This window comes from Stegostoma tigrinum, chromosome 30 (genome assembly GCF_030684315.1).
Source record: "Stegostoma tigrinum isolate sSteTig4 chromosome 30, sSteTig4.hap1, whole genome shotgun sequence".
NCBI classification, from domain to species: domain Eukaryota; kingdom Metazoa; phylum Chordata; class Chondrichthyes; order Orectolobiformes; family Stegostomatidae; genus Stegostoma; species Stegostoma tigrinum.
Window position 1 is genome coordinate 38,923,067 of NC_081383.1, and position 24,124 is coordinate 38,947,190.

The 24,124-nt window shown below is 43.0% G+C and overlaps 1 long non-coding RNA gene across 1 annotated transcript; it reads left to right on the forward strand.

Annotated features, from left to right (window-relative positions):
• Window positions 1-1,884: 1,884 nt before the first annotated feature.
• LOC132206074 (uncharacterized) lies at window positions 1,885-23,606 on the forward strand. Its single transcript, XR_009442803.1, has 2 exons — window positions 1,885-2,199; window positions 23,313-23,606. It is a non-coding gene; the product is annotated as an uncharacterized LOC132206074 (long non-coding RNA).
• The last annotated feature ends 518 nt before the right edge of the window (window positions 23,607-24,124 follow it).

Consider the following 24,124-nt stretch of genomic DNA (forward strand, 5'->3'; position numbering starts at 1 on the left):
TTGAATCGTTAATAAATTTCTAAGACTTTTGTCTAAGATATAAGCAGGTGTTGAAAATTGATTAATCTCAAAGTCTTGGAAGGGTTAGTTATTCAAAAAGTCAGCTTAGGAATCATTAGTTTCACTTTTTCAGGATCTTTCAATGTTTTAATTTTCCTGCATTGTAAATACAGAGGTAGAAAGACTGATTCAATTTAGCTGTCTGACTCCATGTGAAAACAATCTTCATCAGCACTTTCCAAACCTGCAAACCTTACCATCTAGAAGAATAGAAACATAGAAACACAGAAGATAGGAGCAGGAAGAGGCCATTCCACCCTTCGAGCCTACTCTGCCCTCGTGCAACTTAATAGCCTATACCTGCTTCCTCCCCATAACCTTTGATCCCATTCACCCCAAGAGCGATATCTAGTTGCCTCTTGCACACATTCAATGCTTTGGCATGAATTACTTCCTGTGGTAATGAATTCCACAGGCTCACCATTCTTTGGGTGAAGAAACGTCTCCTGATAATAAACAGGAAGGCACATGAAAGCCAACTGCAAGTTCCCCTGTAGGCCACACACCATGCTTTCTTGGAAACATAATACCGTTCCCTCTTCATTGCATGGTCAAACCGCTCCCCACCCACCACCGACTCCTCAAACAGCACCAACTCCATGTGGACTGCAGTGCGTCAATAAGGTGGTTCATCATTTTTATCTCACGTACAATTAAGAATTGCATATGAATAGGTACTTCCTTTATATACAGCAACAAATAATATTTCATAGTGAAGAATGGTTTTCTTCTCATGGAAATTCAGTAAAACAGATTACGACCAGTATTTTTCAGATGTTATGCAGTTCTTGGGATAAATGCAAATACATTAATGTAAATGTCAGTGTATTCACTCATTGCTTTACCCTGAGTGATATACGTAATTCTCCACAGAGTTTTTCAGCCTCATCCATGTTCTGTGTGCTGGGATGCTTATGGCCAGTTTGCCTTTCATTTTCCATTTCATTGTTCTGTTACCCAATCACCTGCTCTGAGAGTTGGTCCTGGGGTTGACACTGCTAGTGATGCCCACTTGGACTCTGGTATGTGGATTACAGTTCCTCTTCATTTACCAGGTGGAGGGGTAGAAGCTCAACTTTTCTGAAAGAACCCTCATGGTCTGAAACGTCATTACTCCATCTAGAACCACTGACATTGACATGTTCAAATTTGCCAACATCTTCATGGCTGGAACCCTCAAAATATATCGAGCTGTGAAATAACGCAGGAACAAGGACCTCGATCTGAGTCATTTGTAATGCGCATTTAGATAAGATTAAATCACAGATTGGAAACTGATGAAATGAAATCATCTCAATGACTAAATTACATTGAAAATGTAGACTATTTCAGTGATTAGAAACATGAAACTATCACAGATTGTTGTAAAAATGAACATTTGATTCATTAACACCAAACTGGAAAGGAGACCAGCCATCCTTACCTTAGCTATGATGCCTGTTTCTCCAGGGCAAGTACTGTGGGGGATTTATAACTGCTTTCTAAAATGGCTGAGGACACCATTCAGTGGTAGCAATTAGGGAATGAAAAGAAAGGGTGGCCTTGCCAACAGTGCCCCAAAATTTGGAAGATTATTTTGAAAAGTATGGGAAGTTTTTTAAGGTTCACTATAAATATGTTTTAACCCAGTCTATCCCCAGAAATGCAGCAAGGAGAATTCACACTGACCCTGGTAACATCACTCTCATTCACAGGGAGCTTTCGTTAGAGTGTGAGGCAAGGTTTAAGGAGATTTATTCCACATTTGCGTCCAAGTCAATCCTGTTTGATATGGACACTTGGGTTAAACTTAGAGAAATCGTTCTTTCACAGTCCTGACCATCTTCTCTCATCAGTGTCGACTTGATCAAAATTGAACATTTTAGTAAAAAGAGGATGTATCGTATGATCACACTGGAACACAATGTTCTTTCATACTTTGAGAAATGGGCCTCACATTCTTAAGCAACTCTCCAAATGACTTGCACTAACTGATTTGATTGTCAATAAACCAATTTGTTCTATTTGTCAATCAGCGATGCTATCACAGCATTGCAGGATGGGTCCTGGGAGTCTGTGTGTATACGAAGTAGGAGTACGAACTCAGAACTCAAACTGTGTGAGGGAGTGCTGCACATGGATGTTCAAGATCACTCCAAGGTGAGCTTACTGATGCAAGGGGTTATTTTCCTTTTGTGTTTCATTGTTCAGGTTGGTTTGATTGGATCTGGATGGATATTTCATTCTGAAGGAGTTTGGGTCTCAGGGTGTCTCTGGTGTGTTTCGGCGCAATGACATGACATGTTCTGGGAGACTGTGGTCATTTTGTTAGGAATTACAAGAGGAAGAGTGTCTGTTTAATCTCTGGTAACCCAACATTTTCAGATGCCGTGAATATCAGGTCTCAGTCCTGTTGATATTTCTTTATTATTCATTCCCATGGTTTGGCTTTCGCTAATTATGTTAATGTTTATTGCCCATACCTAGTTACACTTGAGGAGGTGGTGATGAGCTTGCAGTATATTTTCTGTAAATAAACCCACAATGCTGTTAGTTAGTGCAATTGGGGTTTGGAATCAATGACAATGAAGGAATCGTGATACACTTCCAAGTCAGAATGTTGGCTGGTTTGGAAGGGAACTTGAAGGTGGTGATCTTCCCATCTGCCTGCAGCCGTTGTCCTTCTAGTTAGAAGTGGTTTTGAGGTTGGAAAGTTTTGTATCAGGATCTTTGGAAAATTTCTGCAGTGTATCTTGTAGGCAGTACACACTGATGCTACTGAACATTGGTGGTGGAGGGTATGGGTATTTGTGGATGCGTTGGCCATCATGTAGGCTGCATTGTCCTGGATGGTATCAAATTTCTCACAAGGGTTCAGCAAAAGGGTCACCATTCCTGTGTTGATGCAAAAGCAAATGGAGCTACATTGTCTTGTTCTTTTGTTACACATTAGTTCATTAACGAGGATTCAAACTGCTGATACAGAATGTGACCAACACAGTGTGAGCTCTTGTGGCACATTGGAAGCATCCCTACCCTGAGCCAAGAAGCCCAGGTTCTAGTCCCAGCTGCTCAAAAAGACCAGTGCAATTATATTGCAGAACAGCTGACTAGCACTGTAACATTGCCACAATAACTTGAGCAGAACTGGAGGTAATGTTATCCTCACCGTTTCTTTAATTTTACCAGAGTTACTTTTTATTAACAAGCTGGAGTTTCATATTGAGCAGAGGAATTTCCAGGTAAGGAGTGGAGGGAGGAGGATCTGTCTATTTGTAACTGTTAATAAACAGAGCTAGTATCAGATTAACTCAGCCCCAGTCAGACTAGAGAGTCAAAATACCAATGTAGCCCTTACATGTTTCATTAAGAAACATGGGCAGAAAGAGAAATTGACACCAAGCAAGCAGGAGAAAAATGTGAGAAAAATATTATACAGGAAGATGATTTGCTCTGATGCTTGTATCTTTTCTTTGAATGATGTTGTTTCAGCTTGATGCCCACCACTGTAACACAAACACAATCACAACATAATTTTCAGGCTCAGTCCGAATTGCATTCTTCCTGCAATCTGCTGGTAATGATTTCGCCGCTCTGGGGAATCTTCCAAATTTAGGAATGATATTATTGATTCAGTTGAAACTATTTAACAGATGTAACTGAAGGATCTGATTAAAATCCTGAAGAGATCTCACTGCACCATGCCAACCATCCAAGGGATTTTGTCACAATTTGCAAAGGGAAAAATGTTCAACACTGGAGGCATCACTGGTGAACGAAGCTGCATGAAAGTAGCACTTTCTAACTACAGAGGTAACAAAGTGTAGAGCTGGATGAACACAGCAGGCCAAGCAGCATTTTAGGAGCAGTTATCTCTCTACTTACTAACTACATTCTGAAAGATGTTTGGAACTTCAGCTGATTTGACATACCATTGGATATTTCCATTTCTCCAGTGGAATGTCAGCACAGACAACATGTGTTAGTGACCTTCGTGGAGTGAAGGCGATGATGGATTATCTGACAGGTTTTCAATGTGGAAATACAATGAAAGGAGTTTTGCTGACCATAATCAAATTCTCATACAGAGTTCGCCAGGTCAGCCTGAAACTGAAGAAGAAGAAATTGCATTCAAAGATCCCAGAAGTCAAATATATTTACACTGAGCACTGACAGCAAAATATCTTTGCCTGCATCCCAAAATTAGTAAGTTATTGTCGTAAAGCAGCAATCAAAAGATGTAAAAACAGTGCAAGCATTTGTTGGAATCACCAACTAAATTTCATCAGAGTGTGCAACCTGATGCCAATTCACGGCCAAGGATATACTGAGGCATTGGGACACACAACATGAAGCAGCACCCATTAAAATCAAGCTTCAGAAGATGCTAACATCAGTGTTGAAATCCTATGACAAATGACGAAGTTATCCTGCAGTGTAGCACCAGTGAAGCAGTCAGGAGTGTGATGGAATACTCCCCACTTGCCTGGATGGGTGCAGCTTCAACAACACTCAAAAAACTGGTACCATCCAGGACAAAGCAGCTCGCTTGATTGACATTACATCCACAAGCATCCATTCCCTTCACCATCAACACTCAGTGACAGCTGTGTGTACTATCGGCAAGATGCACTGCAGAAATTCACCAAAGATCCTGAGACAGCACCTTCTAAACCCACTTCCATTGAGAAGGACAAGAGCAGCAGACATATGGGAATGCCACCACCTCCACGTTCCCTCTCCAAGTCACTCACCATCCTGACTTGGAAATATATCACTGTTGCTTCAGTATTGCTGGGTCACAATCCTTGCATTCCCTCCTTCAGGGCAATGTGGGTCAACCCATAGAATATGGACAGCAGCAGTTCAAGAAGACAGCTCACCACCACCTCCTCAAGGCCATCTCGGGTCGGGCAATGAAATGCTGATCAGCCAGCGACACCTATATCCCATGAGTAAATTAAAAAAGGGACATCCATGCAAGGCACCAGGAATTGAATCCAGTCCGTGGAAGGGAAATGATATGCTCTAACCACGGCCATAATGAACAACAATGTTAAGGACCACATCTACTAGAACAGCATCTAATAATTACCAGGCTAAGCAAGCTAATGCGCTACCAATGACACAGAACAACCTCCAGACTGTGGGTGAAGCTGGGAGCAGATCACTTTACACTCGCAGGGACCTGATTATATTGATACAGTAAATGATGATTCTCACTGCTGGGAGATGATTTCAATAACTATCAGTGAGATTACTGAATGCCTGTTAACACACTTCAGCAGTTTTGACATTCCTGACATTGGCCTGAGCGACAACAGCCCTCATTTTGTGAGTGAAGGAATCAGTCACATCATAAAATCCAAACTAAAACTGGTAACTCCAGGAGTATATCTCCTCCATCTTATCCCCAGTTAAATGCCGAAGATGGCAATGGGTATCATGAAAGAAATCATGAAACAACTGTGCAATTTCCATCCAGCAGTGTATAAGGTAATCCTCAAATGGAGAAAGACACCGACTGATGACATGGAAAGGTGCCCTGCACACTGACTGATGTCATGCTGCACACAAGGTGCTTTTCCAATTGCAAACGTGTTACTGAACCCAGAAATAGTGACAGGTGTGAGGGACAAAATCAAGGTCAAGCAGCAGAGCCCAAATTTCATTTTGAAAAGAAACTATTCGACTACTGTCAGAGATGATCTTTGGAGAACCTTTCAATGCTTTCAACAAACATTTGCTCAGCCAAATGTCAAATTTGGACCTCCCTGAAGCAGTTTACCATTTGAAAAATAAACAATCCGTTTTACACCCAACTGGAGAAGCTGCTCCTCAACTACAAGTATCTGATCAGGGAGGGGTGAAGGCACCATCTGCCCTCATCACACATCATTCATCAGACCAGGAGTTACCAGCAACCCAATAACTCAACAGCATAACAGCAGGTAGCATGGTATCAACATATCACACAGACATGAAACTACAACAAAATGAACAGCTAGCAGAAATAAAACGCATACATTCCATGAAGAGATTAGCAAGATTTAAGGACGATTACTGGTGAAATTTATATGCATACACCGCCAAATACATATTCAATTCCACTAGTAACTTGAATTGTACAGAATAATGTATTCAAGTTTCTTTTAGAAAAGTGGACATTGGGACTGAAATGAAATCTTGACTCTATGTTCCTGGTGGACTGCCATAGTCACAAGCTTCCCACCATTAAGCATGCACACTTTAGTTCACCAGTTCAGTGGTGACCAACACTGCGTTGCAAACTCAGAATATTTGTAACTGCTGATGGTCTGGGATGTCAAATTAGCTATGATTGCCTCAGTTTAAAACCATATGCCTCAAGAGCTTTTGATTTTTGACACTAAAGTCTTTTCAGCTGTGTGTGTGTGTGTGTGTGTGTGTGTGTGTGTGTGTGTGTGTGTGTGTGTGTGTGTGTGTGTGTGTGTGTGTGTGTGAAATTGTGTGAAGACTATACACAGTTGTGCCGTTGTTATGTCTCGCAGAGTTAGCAAACCTCTTTCACCAAAACAAACCTCTTTTGTCCCTCTTCCAGTGACAGAAGAAATTGCAAATGCATTCTTAAAGGTGCAGTAAAACAAGACAGGAATGGTGCTTCCACAGCATCACCCAAACCGACAATCTCGTTCGCATAAAAGTACGAGGACAGTAGTCACATGGGAACTCCATTTCAGCCAAATCCCTTCCAAGGCACAAACCATCCTGACTCAGATCCACATCAACATTCCTTAACTGTTTCTGGCCTGGAATTCCGCTCCCACAACAGCGCCCATGGCCTGCTGAGGTTCAAGAAGGCAGCTCGTTGCAGCATTCTCCAGAGCCATGAGGGATGGGCAATAAATATTAGCCTAGTACAATTTTTAAAAATTAATTAGCAGCATCTTAATTGGAAATAACTTTAGCCTTCTGCTAAAAATAATGCAAGGATGCGATCACCCAATCAGGTAGATCTTAAAGAGAGGAGCCAATTAGTCAGAGCTAATATTTCAAGTTAGAACTGAAGAAGAGTTACAAGACTTGAAATGTTGACTCTGTTATTCCTCCACAGATGCTACCAGACCTGATGAGTTTGTCCAGCAGTTTCTGTGTTTATTTGTTTGTTTCAGATCTTCATCATCCGCAGTATTTTGTTTGATTATTATGATGTGTGCGCTCACGCTGTGTCGGTTTTGAGTCTGTCTGTGCCAGATAGTTGAGGGCTAGGTTGTATTTTCCTCCTCCACATCCTAAGAGCATTTTCTGATCACCTGCTCTGAGTGTTGGCCATGCTGTTGAGCCTGTAAGTGATGTTCTCTCGGGCTCTCGTGTACGGATTGCAGTTCCCCTTCATTCAACATGTTGAGGGGACCTTCCAAACTTGGGAAAGAACTATCTAAAGTCTTGTAACAGCATTTAAAGGATGGGTCACTTTATCCAGGTGAGCTTTGCGAAGCGGATGTAATGACCTACTTGCTCCCCACACACCTAGATCAGGGCATCAAGATGGCAGCTTCTGTGGGATTTCTGATTGTGAAATAGAACAACTTCTGCATGAAGTGGGGAAATGAAGTGTTACAATTCAGGCAACTTCCCGGTATTCTGAACATTTGTTATTTTGTTGTAATCTTCAACCACAATTTCCAAACATGCTCCATTTATATTGTCAGTTCTCTTTGTCTTAATCTTTCAATAGTTGTTACAAATTCTTTCAGTTCCCAGTTGGGGGTAGAATTCCTTGGTGTTTCTACTGGTGGAATTATCAATGTTGTGGCGTTGCAGTGGGAGATGGTCTGAGGAAATTAATCCGACAGGAGTACGGTGTGGGACCTGGGTTCTATGGCATGCTGTTCAAAGGGTTGGCTTAGACTTGAAGGGCCGCGCGGTCTCTTTCCACACTGTAGGGGTTCCATGATTCTATGACTTGTGTCCAAGTTTGAGGCATTTTCATTATGAGGAAAGACTTGGACCCTTCATTAGAACCAAGAAGGTTATGAGAATTGGAGACAGCCTGCTGGTCTGACTCAGTAATTGATGAGGGAATAGGAGGTGGGCTGAGGGAACAATAAATGTGCACTCCACTTGGCAGAAGGTATTGGTGCTTTCTGTCAGAGCCAGGTCCAAGCAGCTGCCTTTGGCTCATATCCCTTCGTAGCTTTGTTTAACAAAAACTTATCAAGATCAGATTTAAAATGAGCAACTTTTTGTTCACCGGGTGTGAGTGTTGCTGGCTGGGCCACTCGATGTTACTGGGTCATAATTCTGAACTCACTTCCTGACATCACAGTTGCCAACTTATACCCCAAGATCTTCAGTGCTGCCTCAAAGTGCCAGGGACCCGGTTCAATTCCACCCTCGAGTGACTGTCTGTGTAGAGTTTGCCACATTCTCCCCGTGTCTGCGTGGGTTTCCTCCAGGTGCTCTGGTTTACTCCCACAGTCCAAAGATGTGCAGGCTCGGTGGATTGTCTGTGTTAAATTGCCCATAGTGCTCGGGGATGTGTGGATTAGCTGGGTTATGAGGGAGGGGTCTGGGGGGATGCTCTGAGGGCCGGTGTGGACTTGTTGGGCCTGTTTCCATATCCTAGGGATTCTATGATTCTGTGATGAAGGCGGCTGAGAACCACCTGGGATGTGATATTCACAGCGACCCAGCCAGTGACATCTGAATCCTACAAATGAATAAAGAGATAATAATGCACCCAGAGTGTCTCTGCGCACCCCCAGGTGTTTGTTTAATGATTCTGGTGCACTCACCTCCTCTCTGACCAGGGGTTTATTCCATCTATCGCACATTCTTTGTGCAGCAACATTGGAATGAGATCTTGGCTGATCTCCTTTGTGCATTGAAAAATTTCCTGATCGCAATCGTGGAAAATCTATTTCCAAATTTCAGTCAGCCTTATCTAAAAATAAGGTGTCTGCCTGGTGAAGCTACAACATAGGACTACTTGTGTGGCAAAGAGGAAAAGCAGTGAGTGATAGACTGGGCTATGTGATTCCAACAGAGCTGATCGACATCCACTTCATGAATGTGGAGAACAATTAAATAACTAAGAAGAGGATGAGGCTCCACAACTATCCACATCGTCAATGATGGGGGAGCCTCACACGTCTGTGCCAATTACAAGACTGCAGCATTTGTATCTACCTTCACTCAGAAGCGTGAAGTGGATGATATACCTCAGCCTCTGACTGAGGACCCCAGCATCCCAGGGGATGGTCTTCAACTGATTCCATTGCCTCAAAGTGAAATCAAGAAACAGCTGATGGTACTGAGTGCAGCAAAGCCATTGGCCCTGATAACATTCCAACTATGTTACTGAAGACACGTGCTCCAGAACTGGCTGCAGCCTTTTGCTGAGCTATTCCAGTGAAGTGATAACACGAGCATCCATCCGGAAATGTGAGAAATTGCTAAAAGTTGTCCCGTCCACAAAAAAAAGGACATTTCTGCATACCACCTCATTAATCTTCTCTTGATCAGGAGCAAAGTGAAGGAAAGGGTTATTGACAATGCTAACAAGTAGCACCTGCTCAGAAATAAACGATTCATTGATGCTCAGTTTGGTTCCACCAGAGACACTCAGTTCCTGAGCTCATTATAACCCTGATGCAAAATGCTGAACTCCCGAAGTGAAGAGATATTTTCAGATCTAGACATCAAGACAACACTTAACCAAGTGTGGCATGAAGGAAGCTTAGCACAACTGGAATCAACGGGAATCAGGGGGAAAACTCTTTTCTGGTTAGAGTCACATCTGGAACACAGGAAAATGGTTATGGTTGTTGGAGGTCAAACATCTCAAACCCAGGACATCTCTGCAGGAGTTCCTCAGGATAGTGTCCTCGGCCTGTCCAACTGCAACCGCTTCATCAATGACCTTCCCTCTACCATTATATTTGAAATGGAGAAGTTCACTCATAGTTCTGCTCAGCACCAGTTGCAATGCCCCAGGGCCGAAACAGTCCACCGCAACATGCCGCAGACCTGAACACACGCTGACTTTTGCTGAAAATTTGCAAGTAATGTTTGTGCCTGGCAATGACCATCTCCAAAATGAGAGAATTCAATCACTGTCCCTTGACATTCAATGGCATCACCATTTCCAAATCTTCCACTGTCACCATCCTGGGGTTACGTTTGAGCCAAAATGGACCTGGGCCTATCATATAAAGACTGTGGCCAAAGATCATACCAGGGTCTGTAATCAGATAGGGGCTGAATAACTCACCTGGTGACTCTCTTAAAAAACATCCACCATTAACAACGCATAAATCAGGAGTGTGTTGGAATACTTCCCAGTTGCTTGGATGAGTGCAGCATCATCGACACTCAAGAAGCTTGACACCATCCAGACAAAATAACCCTCTTGATTGGCACAAATATTCATAGTGTGGAGCTGGAGGAACACAGCAGGCCAGGATGCATCAGAGGAGCCTCCAGCTCCACACAGTGTTGTCTCCAACTGTAACGCCTGCAGTTCTTGCTATCTTTGAGTGAGTTATACACACAGACATACATACACACTCACATCCATAGACCGTGGCCAAATGCATACAGGCGCACACACACATAGGGGCAGCTTATCACAGTCAGACTGTGGTCTAAAGCCAATGCAGTCCTGGAGACCAAGCTGTCATTCAAAAGTGTGCCAGTGGGGTTTGTGTGGTGAGTGGGTAATTACTGCAAAATGTTGGTTGGGGGAGGGTAAACAATGTTGCTGGGAAAATCAGGTATTTATAAAGGTGGGGACAAGATCTGCAATAGACTTTCTCCAAGGGTATGGGCTGTGCAATACCAGACGGTGCAGTGTGCTATGGGAAGGAGCTGTTTGTGGCAGTGACCATGAAGGTGTAACACTGGGGTTCAGGGAACTGCCGATTGTTAGATGCAGTGATCGGAAAGTGAGAATGGCAGAACAATGGTCTGTCCATCTGCCTAACTGGAAAGAACAGAGAGGCCCGCTGGTCTTCGAAGGCAAAAATTTAATATTGAGTTCAATGCATTCAGATTATGAACCCAATCCCATTCCTTCCCTTGCTTTTAGTCTTACGTGTTGCATTCTCTGCCACCATGTCCTCTTCCCCCTCCCCTCACTCCGGTGGGACTATCTGCTCTTTCCTGTCTGCCAGTTAGACATGAAATTGTTCTGCCATTCTCGCATTTCGATCACTTAATCTGCACGCTCAGCAGCCTGTCTCCAACAGCACTCCACCCCCAACCTACTATTGCACAGATACTGCTCCCTCTGCACTTTGTGTCAGCTCTGATGAAGAGTTATCTGGATTTGAAACATTAGTTTGCTCTTTCTATCTGCTTGGATGCTGCCTGGCCCACTGTGGTCGCCAACATTTTTTGTTCTCAGTGCAGATCCCAGCATCTGCAGTAATTTTCAACAATGTTGTGTAATAATTTCATGTCACCTCCTCAATTTAGTTAGCAACAAAAGTTGAAAGGAGCAGGAATGGGCCATTCAGCCCCTCAAGCATTTTTCTACCCTCTATGTCAACACGGCTTTGTGAGGGCTAGGTCATGCCTTACAAACCTTATCGAGTTTTTTGAGGATGTGACTAGAAAGGTTGATGAGGGTCGAGCTGTGGATGTGGTGTATATGGACTTCAGTAAGGCATTTGATAAGGTTCCCCATGGTAGGCTCATTCAGAAGGTCAGGAGGAATGGGATACAGGGGAACTTAGCTGCTTGGATACAGAATTGGCTGGCCAACAGAAGACAGCGAGTGGTAGTAGAAGGAAAATATTCTGCCTGGAAGTCAGTGGTGAGTGGAGTTCCACAGGGCTCTGTCCTTGGGCCTCTACTGTTTGTAATTTTTATTAATGACTTGGACGAGGGAATTGAAGGATGGGTCAGCAAGTTTGCAGACGACACAAAGGTCGGAGGTGTCGTTGACAGTGTAGAGGGCTGTTGTAGGCTGCAGCGGGACATTGACAGGATGCAGAGATGGGCTGAGAGGTGGCAGATGGAGTTCAACCTGGATAAATGCGAGGTGATGCATTTTGGAAGGTCGAATTTGAAAGCTGAGTACAGGATTAAGGATAGGATTCTTGGCAGCGTGGAGGAACAGAGGGATCTTGGTGTGCAGATACATAGATCCCTTAAAATGGCCACCCAAGTGGACAGGGTTGTTAAGAAAGCATATGGTGTTTTGGCTTTCATTAACATGGGGATTGAGTTTAAGAGTCGTGAGATCTTGTTGCAGCTCTATAAAACTTTGGTTAGACCGCACTTGGAATACTGCGTCCAGTTCTGGGCGCCCTATTATAGGAAAGATGTGGATGCTTTGGAGAGGGTTCAGAGGAGGTTTGCCAGGATGCTGCCTGGACTGGAGGGCTTATCTTATGAAGAGAGGTTGACTGAGCTCGGTCTCTTTTCATTGGAGAAAAGGAGGAGGAGAGGGGACCTAATTGAGGTATACAAGATAATGAAAGGCATAGATAGAGTTGATAGCCAGAGACTATTTCCCAGGGCAGAAATGGCTAGTACGAGGGGTCATAGTTTTAAGCTGGTTGGTGGAAAGTATAGAGGGGATGTCAGAGGCAGGTTCTTTACGCAGAGAGTTGTGAGAGCATGGAATGCGTTGCCAGCAGCAGTTGTGGAAGCAAGGTCATTGGGGTCATTTAAGAGACTGCTGGACATGTATATGGTCACAGAAATTTGAGGGTGCATACATGAGGATCAATGGTCGGCACAACATTGTGGGCTGAAGGGCCTGTTCTGTGCTGTACTGTTCTATGTTCTATGTTCTATGTTCTATGAGGTCTGTGGCCAAGCCCAAGCACCTGCCTTTGGCTCATATTCCTTCATAGCTTTGTTTAACAAAAATTTATTGACTCAGATTTAAAATGAAGAACTTTTTGTTTGTGGGATGTGGGCATTGGTGGCTGGGCCAGCATTTAGTACCCATGAGAGAAGCAATCTGATAACACACTCCGCACTAGAGTTGGACCAAGCCAAATAACCAGTGTGGAAACACCTTTCAAGATCTGAAGTATTTTCTTATGTTAGCATCTGAGCTACATCCTACTTGTTTCCAATATTGATCTGGAGTAGTCTCCAAAAATGCAGTTTAGTGTCATATTCAGAAGTAAAATTAGAATCGCAGCATTAGTGCTCCAGTAGTGAAGCAAATGTTGGTTTTGTTTTATTTACTCACTGTTGGCGGCAAGGCAGGCTGTACTGAGCTCTTTGAGACCTCGAAAAACTCTGCTGGGAAATTATGAGGTCCGTGTGTACAAGGGTTAATCAAACATGGTTTAAGGGCATGCACCTAAAATGAGGTGTTGTTCAGGAATGTTATTTCTGTAGACAATTACACACTTCACAGTTCCCTGATGCTCTTCTTCATCTGCATCCAAGGGACTGGTTTTCTAAAATATTTGAATTGCAGTTGGAATTCTAAAAGGAGAAAAGTGATGGCCTCAGATGCCTGTTAAGGAAAGCCACTTCGCTCAAAATAAAAGTAAAAAATGAAATTTAAGTGAAAAGTAGAATCGGTATGCATATACAGGAACCTGAACAGGCTTATTAGAATAATTTGATATATAAACAAAAAAAATCCCTTTTTGGCATTTCAGTTGCATTTTGCAGAATGTTTAAACATGATCTTAAATCCAGTGACTAATTACTCCAAGCTTTCCCATACGTGTACAGACCAGTTTTAGGTTTATGTTGTTTGTTCTTCCAGCCACAAGCAGTTTATTCCTCTGTCCTGTTCCTTGTCTGGAATGCGGCATGGAACCATTGAAGCAGCAAAGGACCTAAATAAGCTATTGACTATAGCCCTTTGACAGGACTCTGGTGCTCTAATTACAGCCTATCCTAGTGCTGTGCTGATATCCCTTTGCTCCTGGCTGAATAAGGAATTCATGTTACCTTATTGATAAATAGTGGTATGCGTGGCCAAGTTAGAGGCAACAGGATACTGTGATTTGGCTGATAGAAACAACAGCACCAGGATGAGGTAGTGGCTGGTGAGAGAGTCAATCATATCCAAGAAATGGTGGGAATGAGTGCTCGAAACGGCACTGGAAAGTACGAGTTTGTTTTCCTGATGTTTGCTTACCAGGGTTCATCTTTGGGCATCTTCATGTTCAGTTTTTGTGGAACAAGGCAAAATCAGTTGCTTTCAGGTAAATTTCTCCTTCCTCAGTGAGGACAAATCTGCAGATGACTGAGGTGAGTCAAATACTATGAATGATAATTGAAAACTGCAATCTCCAGTGTGGAAGCAGCTATTCTCCTCTGGATGGATGCCTGAAAGATGAAGTAACATTGCTCAGATAGAAAGAATTCTGTATATTCCTACTTATAAGGCTGGTTAAGCCCATTTGTGACTCCCTTTAATATAAAAACAGATAGTATATGACATGCTGAGCCAGGAGAAAATTGGCACAGGATTTATAAGATGAGTGAGATGAATGCTTGACTTAAAGACAAGTATGATAGAAATGGGTTTGGATTCATGAGGCATCAAACACAACATTGGGGGAATGGTGAACTATACTATACCATCTTTAGCTGAACTGTGTTGCAGCAAGAAATCTTGAAACTATGGGCTTCAGGTATGTAATTCTTTAAAAATTGCATCCCAGGTTGACAAGCTGCTAAGAAGGCATCTAACATGCTTGCCTTCATCGCTCAGACCTTTAAGTGTCGGAGTTGTACGTCATGTTGAGGTTGTACAGGACATCGGCGAGGTTTCTTTTGGAATATTGTGTCCCGTTCTGGTTGCTCTGCTGTGGGAAGGAAATTATTAAATTGGAGAGGGTCAGAATAGATTTACCAGGATAATGCTGGGAAGGGAGGGTTTGAGACAGAGAAACAGGCTGAATAGGTGGGAGTTTTATTTACTGGAGCACAGGAGGTTAAGGGGTGACATTATAGGGGTTCATAAATCACGAGGGGAATAGATAAGGCAAGAAGGAAGGATCTTTTTCCGAGGATGGGGAGTTCAAAACTCAGAGGCTTATTTTTAAGGTAAGAGGGGAAAATTTTAAAAAGGACACGAGGGTCATCTTTTTTGTACAGAGGGTGTATTGTGTGTGGAATGAAGTGGCAGGGGACGCTGTGGGTGTGGGTAGAGGTATTACATTTAAAAGACATTTGGATAAGTACGTGAATAGAAAAGGTTTGAGGGATATGGGACAAATGCAGGAAAGTGGGACTAGTTTAGTTTGGGTACATGGTTGGCATGGACTAGTTGGACTGAAGGGTCTATTTCCATGCTGTATGATTCTAAAAATCACCTACATCGCTGTAGCTCTAGAAACGCATATAGGCCAGACCAGGTAATGATGGCAGGTTTGCTCCGTAAAAGACTTTAGTGAAGCATATAAATATTTCCCCAACAATCGTTTCATGGTCAGACATAGACTCTGAATTCCGGATTATTATTGAATTCAATGAGTTTTGTCAAGCACGAGCTGTGTGTCATGAAACCAGGGTAGGAGAGTGGGCCAGAAGGGGCAGATGGAAATTAATGTGGGAAAGTGTGAGGTTTAAAGACTTTGGTATGAAGTCTCAAAATGTAGCCCAGTTAAGAAAAAGGGCTTTGGAAATCTGAAACACAAAGGATCTTAGGAGTCCTGGTTCAGAATTCTCTTAAGGTGAACATGCAGGTTGATTTGATAGTTAGAAAGACAAATGCAATGTTAGCATTTATTTTGAGAGGGCCACAATACAAGAGCAGGGATTCACTGCAGAGGCTGAATAAGGCACTTGTCTGACCACATTTGAAATATTGTGAATAGTTTTGGGTTCTGTATCGAAGGATGGATGTGCTGGCCTTGTAGGGGTCGAGAGGAAGTTCACAAGAATGGTCCCAGGAATGAAGGGCTTGTCATACAACAAGCAGTTGAGGACTTTGGGCCTGTACACAATGGAGTTGAGAAGGATGAGAGGGATCTCATTGAAACTTACAGAATACTGATAAGAGTGGATGTACAGCAAATATTTCAACTGATAGGAGAGACTAAGACACCAGGGCATAGCCTCAGGGTGAAGGGACAACCCTTTAGTACTGAGATAGGAGGAATTTCTTCAGGAAGAGGGTGGTGAACCTGTGGAACTCATTTCCGCAGAAGGTTGTGGAGATCAAGTCATTGAGTGTAGTTAAGACAAAGACGGGTATGTTTGTGATTATAAGGGGAACAAGGGTTAAGGGGAAAAGGCAGGAGGAAGGGTTGAGAAGCATACCAGTCATGACTGAATGGTGCAGCAGCCCTGACGGGCCAAATGGCCCAATTTTGTTCTCGTATATTATGGTCTCATGGTCTAAGGGCCAGGTGATAATGTGGCCAACCACAAGTGCCCACTTGCAGAAATAAATTAATCGATGATCCTACAGGGGGCCCTTTGGTAAGATGTAAACCTGACACTTATAGATTGGAGAAGTCATTGTGTCATTTCTAGCACTGGACCAAGGCCCTAGTATAGAACCCCAGGGTTGCTTACTTCCTCTGTATCCTCAATCCAGGCTGCCTTTGTCAAGTGTGGGGCATAGCTGAACTTTGATGATGAAGATTGATTAAGTTAGGACTTCTGCTTGACGGGAAGAAGACTGAGAGGACATGTGATAGAAGTTTTCAAAATCATGATCGGCCTGCATAGAGTAAAGATAGCAATGTAGAAAATAGGTGCAGGAGTAGGCCATTTGGCCCTTCACTATAATCGTGGCTGATCATGCAATCTCAGTATCCCATTCCCACCCTCTCCCCATCCTCCTTTATCCCGTTATCCACAAAGGCCACGTCCTGTTCCTGCTTGAATATATCGAATGAACTGGCTCCAATAGCTTTCTGTAGCAGAAAATTCCACAGGCTCACAACTCTCTGAATGAAGAAATTCTTCCTCATCTCAGTCCTGAAAGGATTACCCCTTTTACTCTTACACTGTGACCCCTTGTCCTGGACTTCCCCAACATTGGGAATAGTCTTTCCACATCAGTCCCATCAGGACTTTGTATGTTTCTTTGAGATCCCCCTCATTATCCTAAGTTCCAGCGAATGCAGGTCAAGTCAACCCAATCCTTGCTCATATGTCAGCCCTGCCATCCCAGGAATCAGTCTGGTGAACCTTCACCAGACTCCCCGTGTAGCAAGAATAACCTTCCTCAGGCTGGGAGACCAAAACTACACACAATACTCAAGGTGTGGCCTCACCAAGGCCTTGTATAACTGCAGCAAGACATCCCTACTCTGATACTCAAATCCTCTCACTATGAAGGCCAGCATGCCAATAACTTTCCTTACTGCCTGCCACATCTGTATGCCAACCTTCAGTAACTCTTCTGCCATGGCACCCAGGTCTTGTTGCACCTGCCCTTTTCCTAAACTGCTGCCATTCAGATAACTATCTTCCTTCCTGTTTTTGTGGTTGAAGTGGGTAACCTCACATTCAATCACATGATATTGCACTTGCCAAGTATTTGCTGACTCAGCCAGCTGCCCAAGTCACCCTGAAGCCTCTTAGCATCCTCTTCACAGCACACGCTGCCACCTTGCTTAGTGTTTTCTGCAAACTTGGAGATATCACCTTCATTTCCTTTGTCCAAATTGTTAATGTACATTGTGAACAGATGGGGTCCCAGCACTGAAACCTGTGGCACACCATCTGTCACTGCCTACCACTCTGAAAAGGACCCATTTACCCAAACTCCGTGCTTCCTGTCTCCCAACCAGTTCTTTACTCATGGCAATACATTGCCTCCAATACCATAAAAGCTGGCTAATTTTGCCGACTAATCTCTTGTGTGGAACCTTGTCAAAAGCCATTTGAATGTTCAGACACACAACATCTACTGATTCACCCTTGTCTACTCTACTGGTCACATCGTCAAAAAATTCTGGAAGATTTGACAAACGTGATTTCCTTTTAATGAATCCATACTGACTTGCACTGATCCTGTCACTGCTTTCCAAATGCTCAGTTATTCCATCCTTAATGATTGACTCCGGCATTTTCCCCACCACCAATGTCAGGCTAACTGATCTGTAATTCCCCATTTTCTCTCCTTTTTCAACGTGTGGGATTCCATTTGCTACCCTCTAGTCCATTGGAACTGTTCCAGAGTCTACAGAATGCTGGAAAATGATCACCATTACTTCTACTATTTCTCAGGCCACTTCCTGAAGTACTCTGGGATGCAAAGCATCAGACCTTAGGGATTTATTAGGTTTTAATCCCAAAAACTTTCCCAAATATCATTTTCTGTCAAATAAGGATTTCCTTCAGGCCCTCCTTCATGCTTGGCCCTCTGCCCACTGGCATTTCCTGAAGATTATTTGTGTCCTCCTTAGTAAAGACACATCCAAAGTATTGCTTAACTGGTCTGCCATTTCTTTGTTGTCCATTATGATTTCACCTGATTCAAACTGCAAGGGACCTACTTCTGTCTTCACATGTCTTTTTCTCTTCACATATCAGTAGAAGCTTTTGCAGCCAGTTTATTTCTGTTTTCCACCAGCTTACTTTCATCTTCTATTTTCCCTTTGCGAATTAAACCATTTGTCCGCCTGAGCTGAAGTTTAAATTTCTCCCAGTCCTCAGGTTTTCAGCGGTTTCTGTTGAACTTTTATGCCTTCTCTTTGGTTTTAGATAGAGAGAAACTATTCTCTCTCATGAAAGAGAAAGAGAATGAGAGGGTATAGATTTAAATTAATGTGGAAAAGAAATGAGAATGATGTGAGAAAAACTTATTTACCCAGTGAATATTGCGAGTCTGGAATGCATTGCCTGGAAATGTGAGCGAAGCAGGTTCAATTAAAGCATTCAAGAGAGGCATTGGATAAATATTTGGACAGAAATGGAGTGCAGGGATATGGAGAAGGGGCAGGAGGCTGGCACTAGAGAATAGAACTGATGCAGATGTATTGGACTGTATGGCTTCCTTCTGCATGGTAACAATTCTGTGATTCTCTGATATGTATCTATGGTTGCTCGCATCAAGCATCCCCCAGCCTTTTAGGATTCTCAAGGCACCACCCCAATCCACTTGCAGGATGCTTTTAAGCTTAAAATCAGTGTTTTATGTTTCTCTGGTATTGAAATATTGCTGCATGGATACAGTACGTGCCAAGCTCACAGAATGGACCAGGCTGCATCTCAGGGCTGTTTGCTAACTCTCTTGGCAATCACTCACTGTGAGACTATCTGGATGTTCACAGCATCCCTGCCATGCCACATTGCATTTTGTCACCTCAGCCAGAATTACATTGCTCTCAGAATTTCTGTCTTGCATTGCATTTCCGTGCAGACACAAAGCCTGGATGCTTGTGCAAGGAAGATCGCTCTCAGCGAATGCATAAAATGTCAGGCAGCCCATCACTGGTCTTGGCTCTTTCTGCCAAATTGTGTGTTGTCCACTCCTGGAGCGACAGAAAGGGAGGGATAGAGTGAGATGAAAGTGGGTGATACAGTAGCTAGTGCTGGTGCAGGTGGGGCAGAGTGCTGGGCAGAGTAGAGATGCCGTATAGTTTGCAGAATCAGGGCTTGGGTGGGTGAGGACAAGTGAGAGAAAATAAGTAATAGGAACAGGATTAGGCCATACTGCCCCTTGAGCCTACTCCACCGTTCAACTGGGTCATGGCTGGCCTGACTTTCCTCACATCCAATTTCCGACATTTTCTCATAATTTTTGCTTCTCCAACTGATCAAGAATCCATTTGTCTCAGCTCTAGATGCACAAACTCTGCCCTCACAGCTCTCTGTGGCAAGGAATTCAAAAAAGTCACAACCTTCTGAGAGAAGAAATTCCTCTGTATGATAGTCTTAAATTTGCACCACTACATTCTCAGACTATGCTCCCTGGCCCTAGACTGTTCCATGAGGGCAAACAGCCTCTCAAGATTTGCCCTGTCAAAGCACTTAAGAATCCTATATGATTCCTGGAGGTCACCTCTCACTCTTCTACATTCCAGTGAGTACAGTCCCAACCTGTTTAGTCATTACTCAAATGACAATCGCTCCATAACTGGGAGAATCCTAGTGAACTTTCTCTGAACTGCCTCCAGTGAAATGATATCTTTCCTTAAATAGGACCAAAATTGCTCACAGTACTGCTTGTGGTTTCAACAGGACCAAAGATCCTTGGAATTTGGAGAAGGACCAGAGGATTGGAAAACTCCCAATGTGTCACCCCTACTCAAAAGGGTAGAGGGGCAAAAAACAAGTAACTGTAGCCCTATTGTTGGAAAACTGTTGGAATCAGTTACGAAGGAAGTCGCCACAGAGCATTTGGAAAATCATCATCTGATGACGTAGAATCAGCAGGAATTCGTGAAAGGGAAATGGTGTCTCAGAAACTTAGAGTTCTTTGAGGAGGTCTCAATCAGAGTGGGTAGAGTGAAGCCAGTCAGTATGTTGCATTAGGATACCCAGAATGTGTTAGACAAAGTTGCTGTCTACAAAGTGATACACAATTTGCCTTCATCTGCCAGGCCTGGGCAAATGCACAAGCCATATCTGACAGCGCCAGACTGACAGCACTCAGCCGAATGCACCGCAGAATTTAAAGATCATGCCTGAGCGAGTGATGCAGATATCCTAGCTCTGGGAGGTCCTTCCTGGTGAGCAGTAGGATCAGGCAAAAGCATTGTCATAGGGTAAGGGGAGGTAATGAATTGCACTTGGGATGATTTGGTAAGAAATCTTACCAGGCCTCTCAGTGAGGTATCCTCTGTGAGACTCAACAAAATTGACACAGAGCCAAATTATGATAAGATTCAGCCACAGAATTGCCCATTATGTCTGCACTGGGTCCTGGCACGTTTTAACTTGGTGCCAATCAAATGCCTTTGCAGTGTAAACCTGCAGACACTTTGCAATGGCCTCTGATGTGCCTCCGTTGAATTTGTCTCCACCACACAGCATTACAAAGATATTAACAGGGATTGATTTGCTGTGATGTTGGTGTAACTTGATTGAAAGTGGACACATTGACTTAACACACTCTCAATTCCAACAATCTATTTATGCTTGGTGTAGAGCATCTAGACTTGAAACGTTAGCTTGCTCTCTCTCCATGGATGCTGCCTGACCTGCTGTGATCTCCAGAATGTTTTGTTTTCAGCACAGATTCCTGCATCTGCAGAAATTTGCTCTGATCTATTTGTGTTTGCCTCCAAGCTGCTGGCAAATATAGGGATAGTCCAAGTTTGGGGATAGCATTCCTGATGTTGTTAACAATATTTATCGGATTGGATCTATCTAATTAAAGGACAAGTCAATTTTTCCAGGTGAACATTGTGAGGATGATGTAAAGGCTTGTTTGGTCCCTGCAGACTTAGCAGAGAGCTTCAGGATGGCAGTGTCTGTCGGATTTCTGATTTTGCAATAGAACTGCTGCTGCATGAAGTGGGGACATGAGGTGTTAAAATTCAGGCAACTTCCCAATATTCTAAATATTTGTTAACTTAGTTTCTAATTTCCGTTAAACCACAATTTCTAAACATCCTCCATTTCTTTTGTCATTTCTCTGGTTGCATTGTTTTGATCGAACTGTAACTGTTACAATTTCACACTTTATTTCAGTGAGTGGGGGAGAAACCCATTCGGGAATTTATTTATTCATTTATTAATCCCACTCGTGTTAAAGGGTGAGACACTTGAGTTCTGAGGAAAGACTTGGGTTCTTCGTTTGAACTAACAGCTGCTGTGGTGGGGATTTGAACACATGTCCTCAGTGGTTCAAAAAGGGCTCGAAAAACAACTCCTGAATAAATTGTGTTTTGCTTAACAGAGTAGTTTGAGCAAACAAATTGCATCTGGAACACCGCACTTACAATTACCTCTAAAATAAGAAATTTAGAATCTAGACTGTCTTCTGAATAGTTTAAGGGTGTTAGGTCTGATTCACAAGAGCTTTGTGATTTGAGGGGAAGTATGTCGCCATGATGGAGGGAAATCATGGCAGGTTCTTTTTTAACTGCTTCCCATTTGTAGAGTCTATTTTTCTCACTTTTTGCCTCAGTGCACTCTACGTCATTTCTCCTGATCTGGGAGATGACTGACTTCCAGACTGGGCCGCACATCGGTGAGCAGGATCACAGAAACGGGATGATTCCTACTCTATAACTTTGCCTGTAATTAGGATCTGACAGCACATGGATGGCCATGTTTCACATAGTGAAGCTGACCTTGCCCCTCTGTCCCCCACTATCCATTTTTGATCTGAATACCAGGTGACCATTAAACTGTTTGGACAATTTGTAGATATATCCTCTGCCTTCTTCTGATGTTTGTCCAGTACTTGAACATCTCTCATTTCTGTGTTTGTATTCAAGATCTGTAGATCTGGACAGACATTTCATTCTAAGAGGTCCATTCCCAAGGTGGCTCAGCTGTGACATGTTGTGTTCCAGGGGACAGTGCTCATTCAGTGAGAACCTACACTCTGAACTCCTGTTCAACTCTGGAGCCCCCCTTTCTGCTGGATACTGTATCAGGTGTTGCTGCCGTTAAAAGGCACTGAGGCTTTGTTCTCGGAAATGTACCTGAGGGGATTATATGATTTAAATCAAGAAAATAGAATACTTACTCCATCAGCATGTTGTAGGATGTGAAAGGAAGAACGCCTTTGTAATGACTCTTGATAATGATGACTATTCTTCTTCTTATAAAATCCATTAGCATTAATAAACATTGTCCTAGTTGAGATAACAAAGTGTAGAGCTGAATGAACACTGCAGGCAAAGCAGCATCTTAGGAGCACAAAAGCACAGAATCTGATGAAGTGCCCAGGCCCGAAACATCAGCTTTTGTGCTCCTCAGGTGATGCTTGGCCTGCTGTGTTCATCCAGCCCCACACTTTGTTATCTCAGATTCTCCAGCATCTGCAGTTCCTGCTATCTCTGTCCTAGTTGAGTTGGTTGAGTCTGAAGCCATGGAGGAACCCAAAGTGAATCTATTGGTAGGTCTTATACATTGTCATCAATGAAACTTGACCTTTATTGAGGGACCCAAGACTGAACCTTTGCATAGAAATCCAATGAACTAAGGGCAGCCCCAAAAGTATTCTTGGCTACCTTGTATTATGAGAAAAGTTAAGATGGCCTATCTGATTGTTCTTGAATACTTTTATTTATCTCTCAAGCAAGAGTTAACAGACATGGCTAATACGTCATATCAATTGATATAACAGACATCAGATTCTGCTGTGGGGGTATATGATCATCAGGACTCTTCCTTGCCTTTTTTATCTGAAACATTTTATGTTTTCTTCTACCTCACTTTAGTCTCCATCGGCGTGCCTGGCATTGGCGGTGGTGAAGGTGAATGGGGCCTAATGGCGAAGATGGTACCTGAGGATCGGCAGCTTCAATGTTGGTTGGGTCTGGCGAGGCAGCGGTGGCGGTGGTGGTTCTGAGCTGGGTCAGAACTCGTACACAGCTGGACTCCTCTTGAAGCTATCGCTTTTCGTTTTCTCTCTCTTAAACTATCAAAATGGTGCTGGATTATGGTGACAAATGAAAGATTTTCATGTGTATTTTACAATGAAATACAGTAATAATAAACCTTTCACTCATGAATTAATGGTTCTTTTACTCATTATCTTTTGGATACTCTATATTATCTCTTTGGGTAAAGAACAATAGTTTATTTTATATAAGGTGCTATTGTAAGCTACTTTTTCAGCTTAATGTCATTGAGGGCATACAAGAGACAGAGTGAGGTGGCTGGTAGATTTAGAGAAGTAATGACACAGCAGGATCAGGCCAGATAGGTAGATGGCTGTCACAAAAAGTAAGAAGGTAATTCAGAAGTCTCTCAACTTTTTTGAAGAGTGATTGTGTGTGGAATGAACTTCCAGAGGAAGTTGTGGATACGGCGACAATTACAATGTTTAGAAGTTTTTGAATAAGAAATACTTGGACAGATTTGGGCCATGTGCAGGCAGATGGGATTACTTTAATTTGGGATGATGGCCAGCATGGACTGATTGGTCTGAAACATCTGTATTTGAGCTGTCTGACCCTACAATTCCAACCACATATCCGAAAATAATCTGATCCCATTTGCCAGCGTTTGTTCTATAGACCTCTAAAAG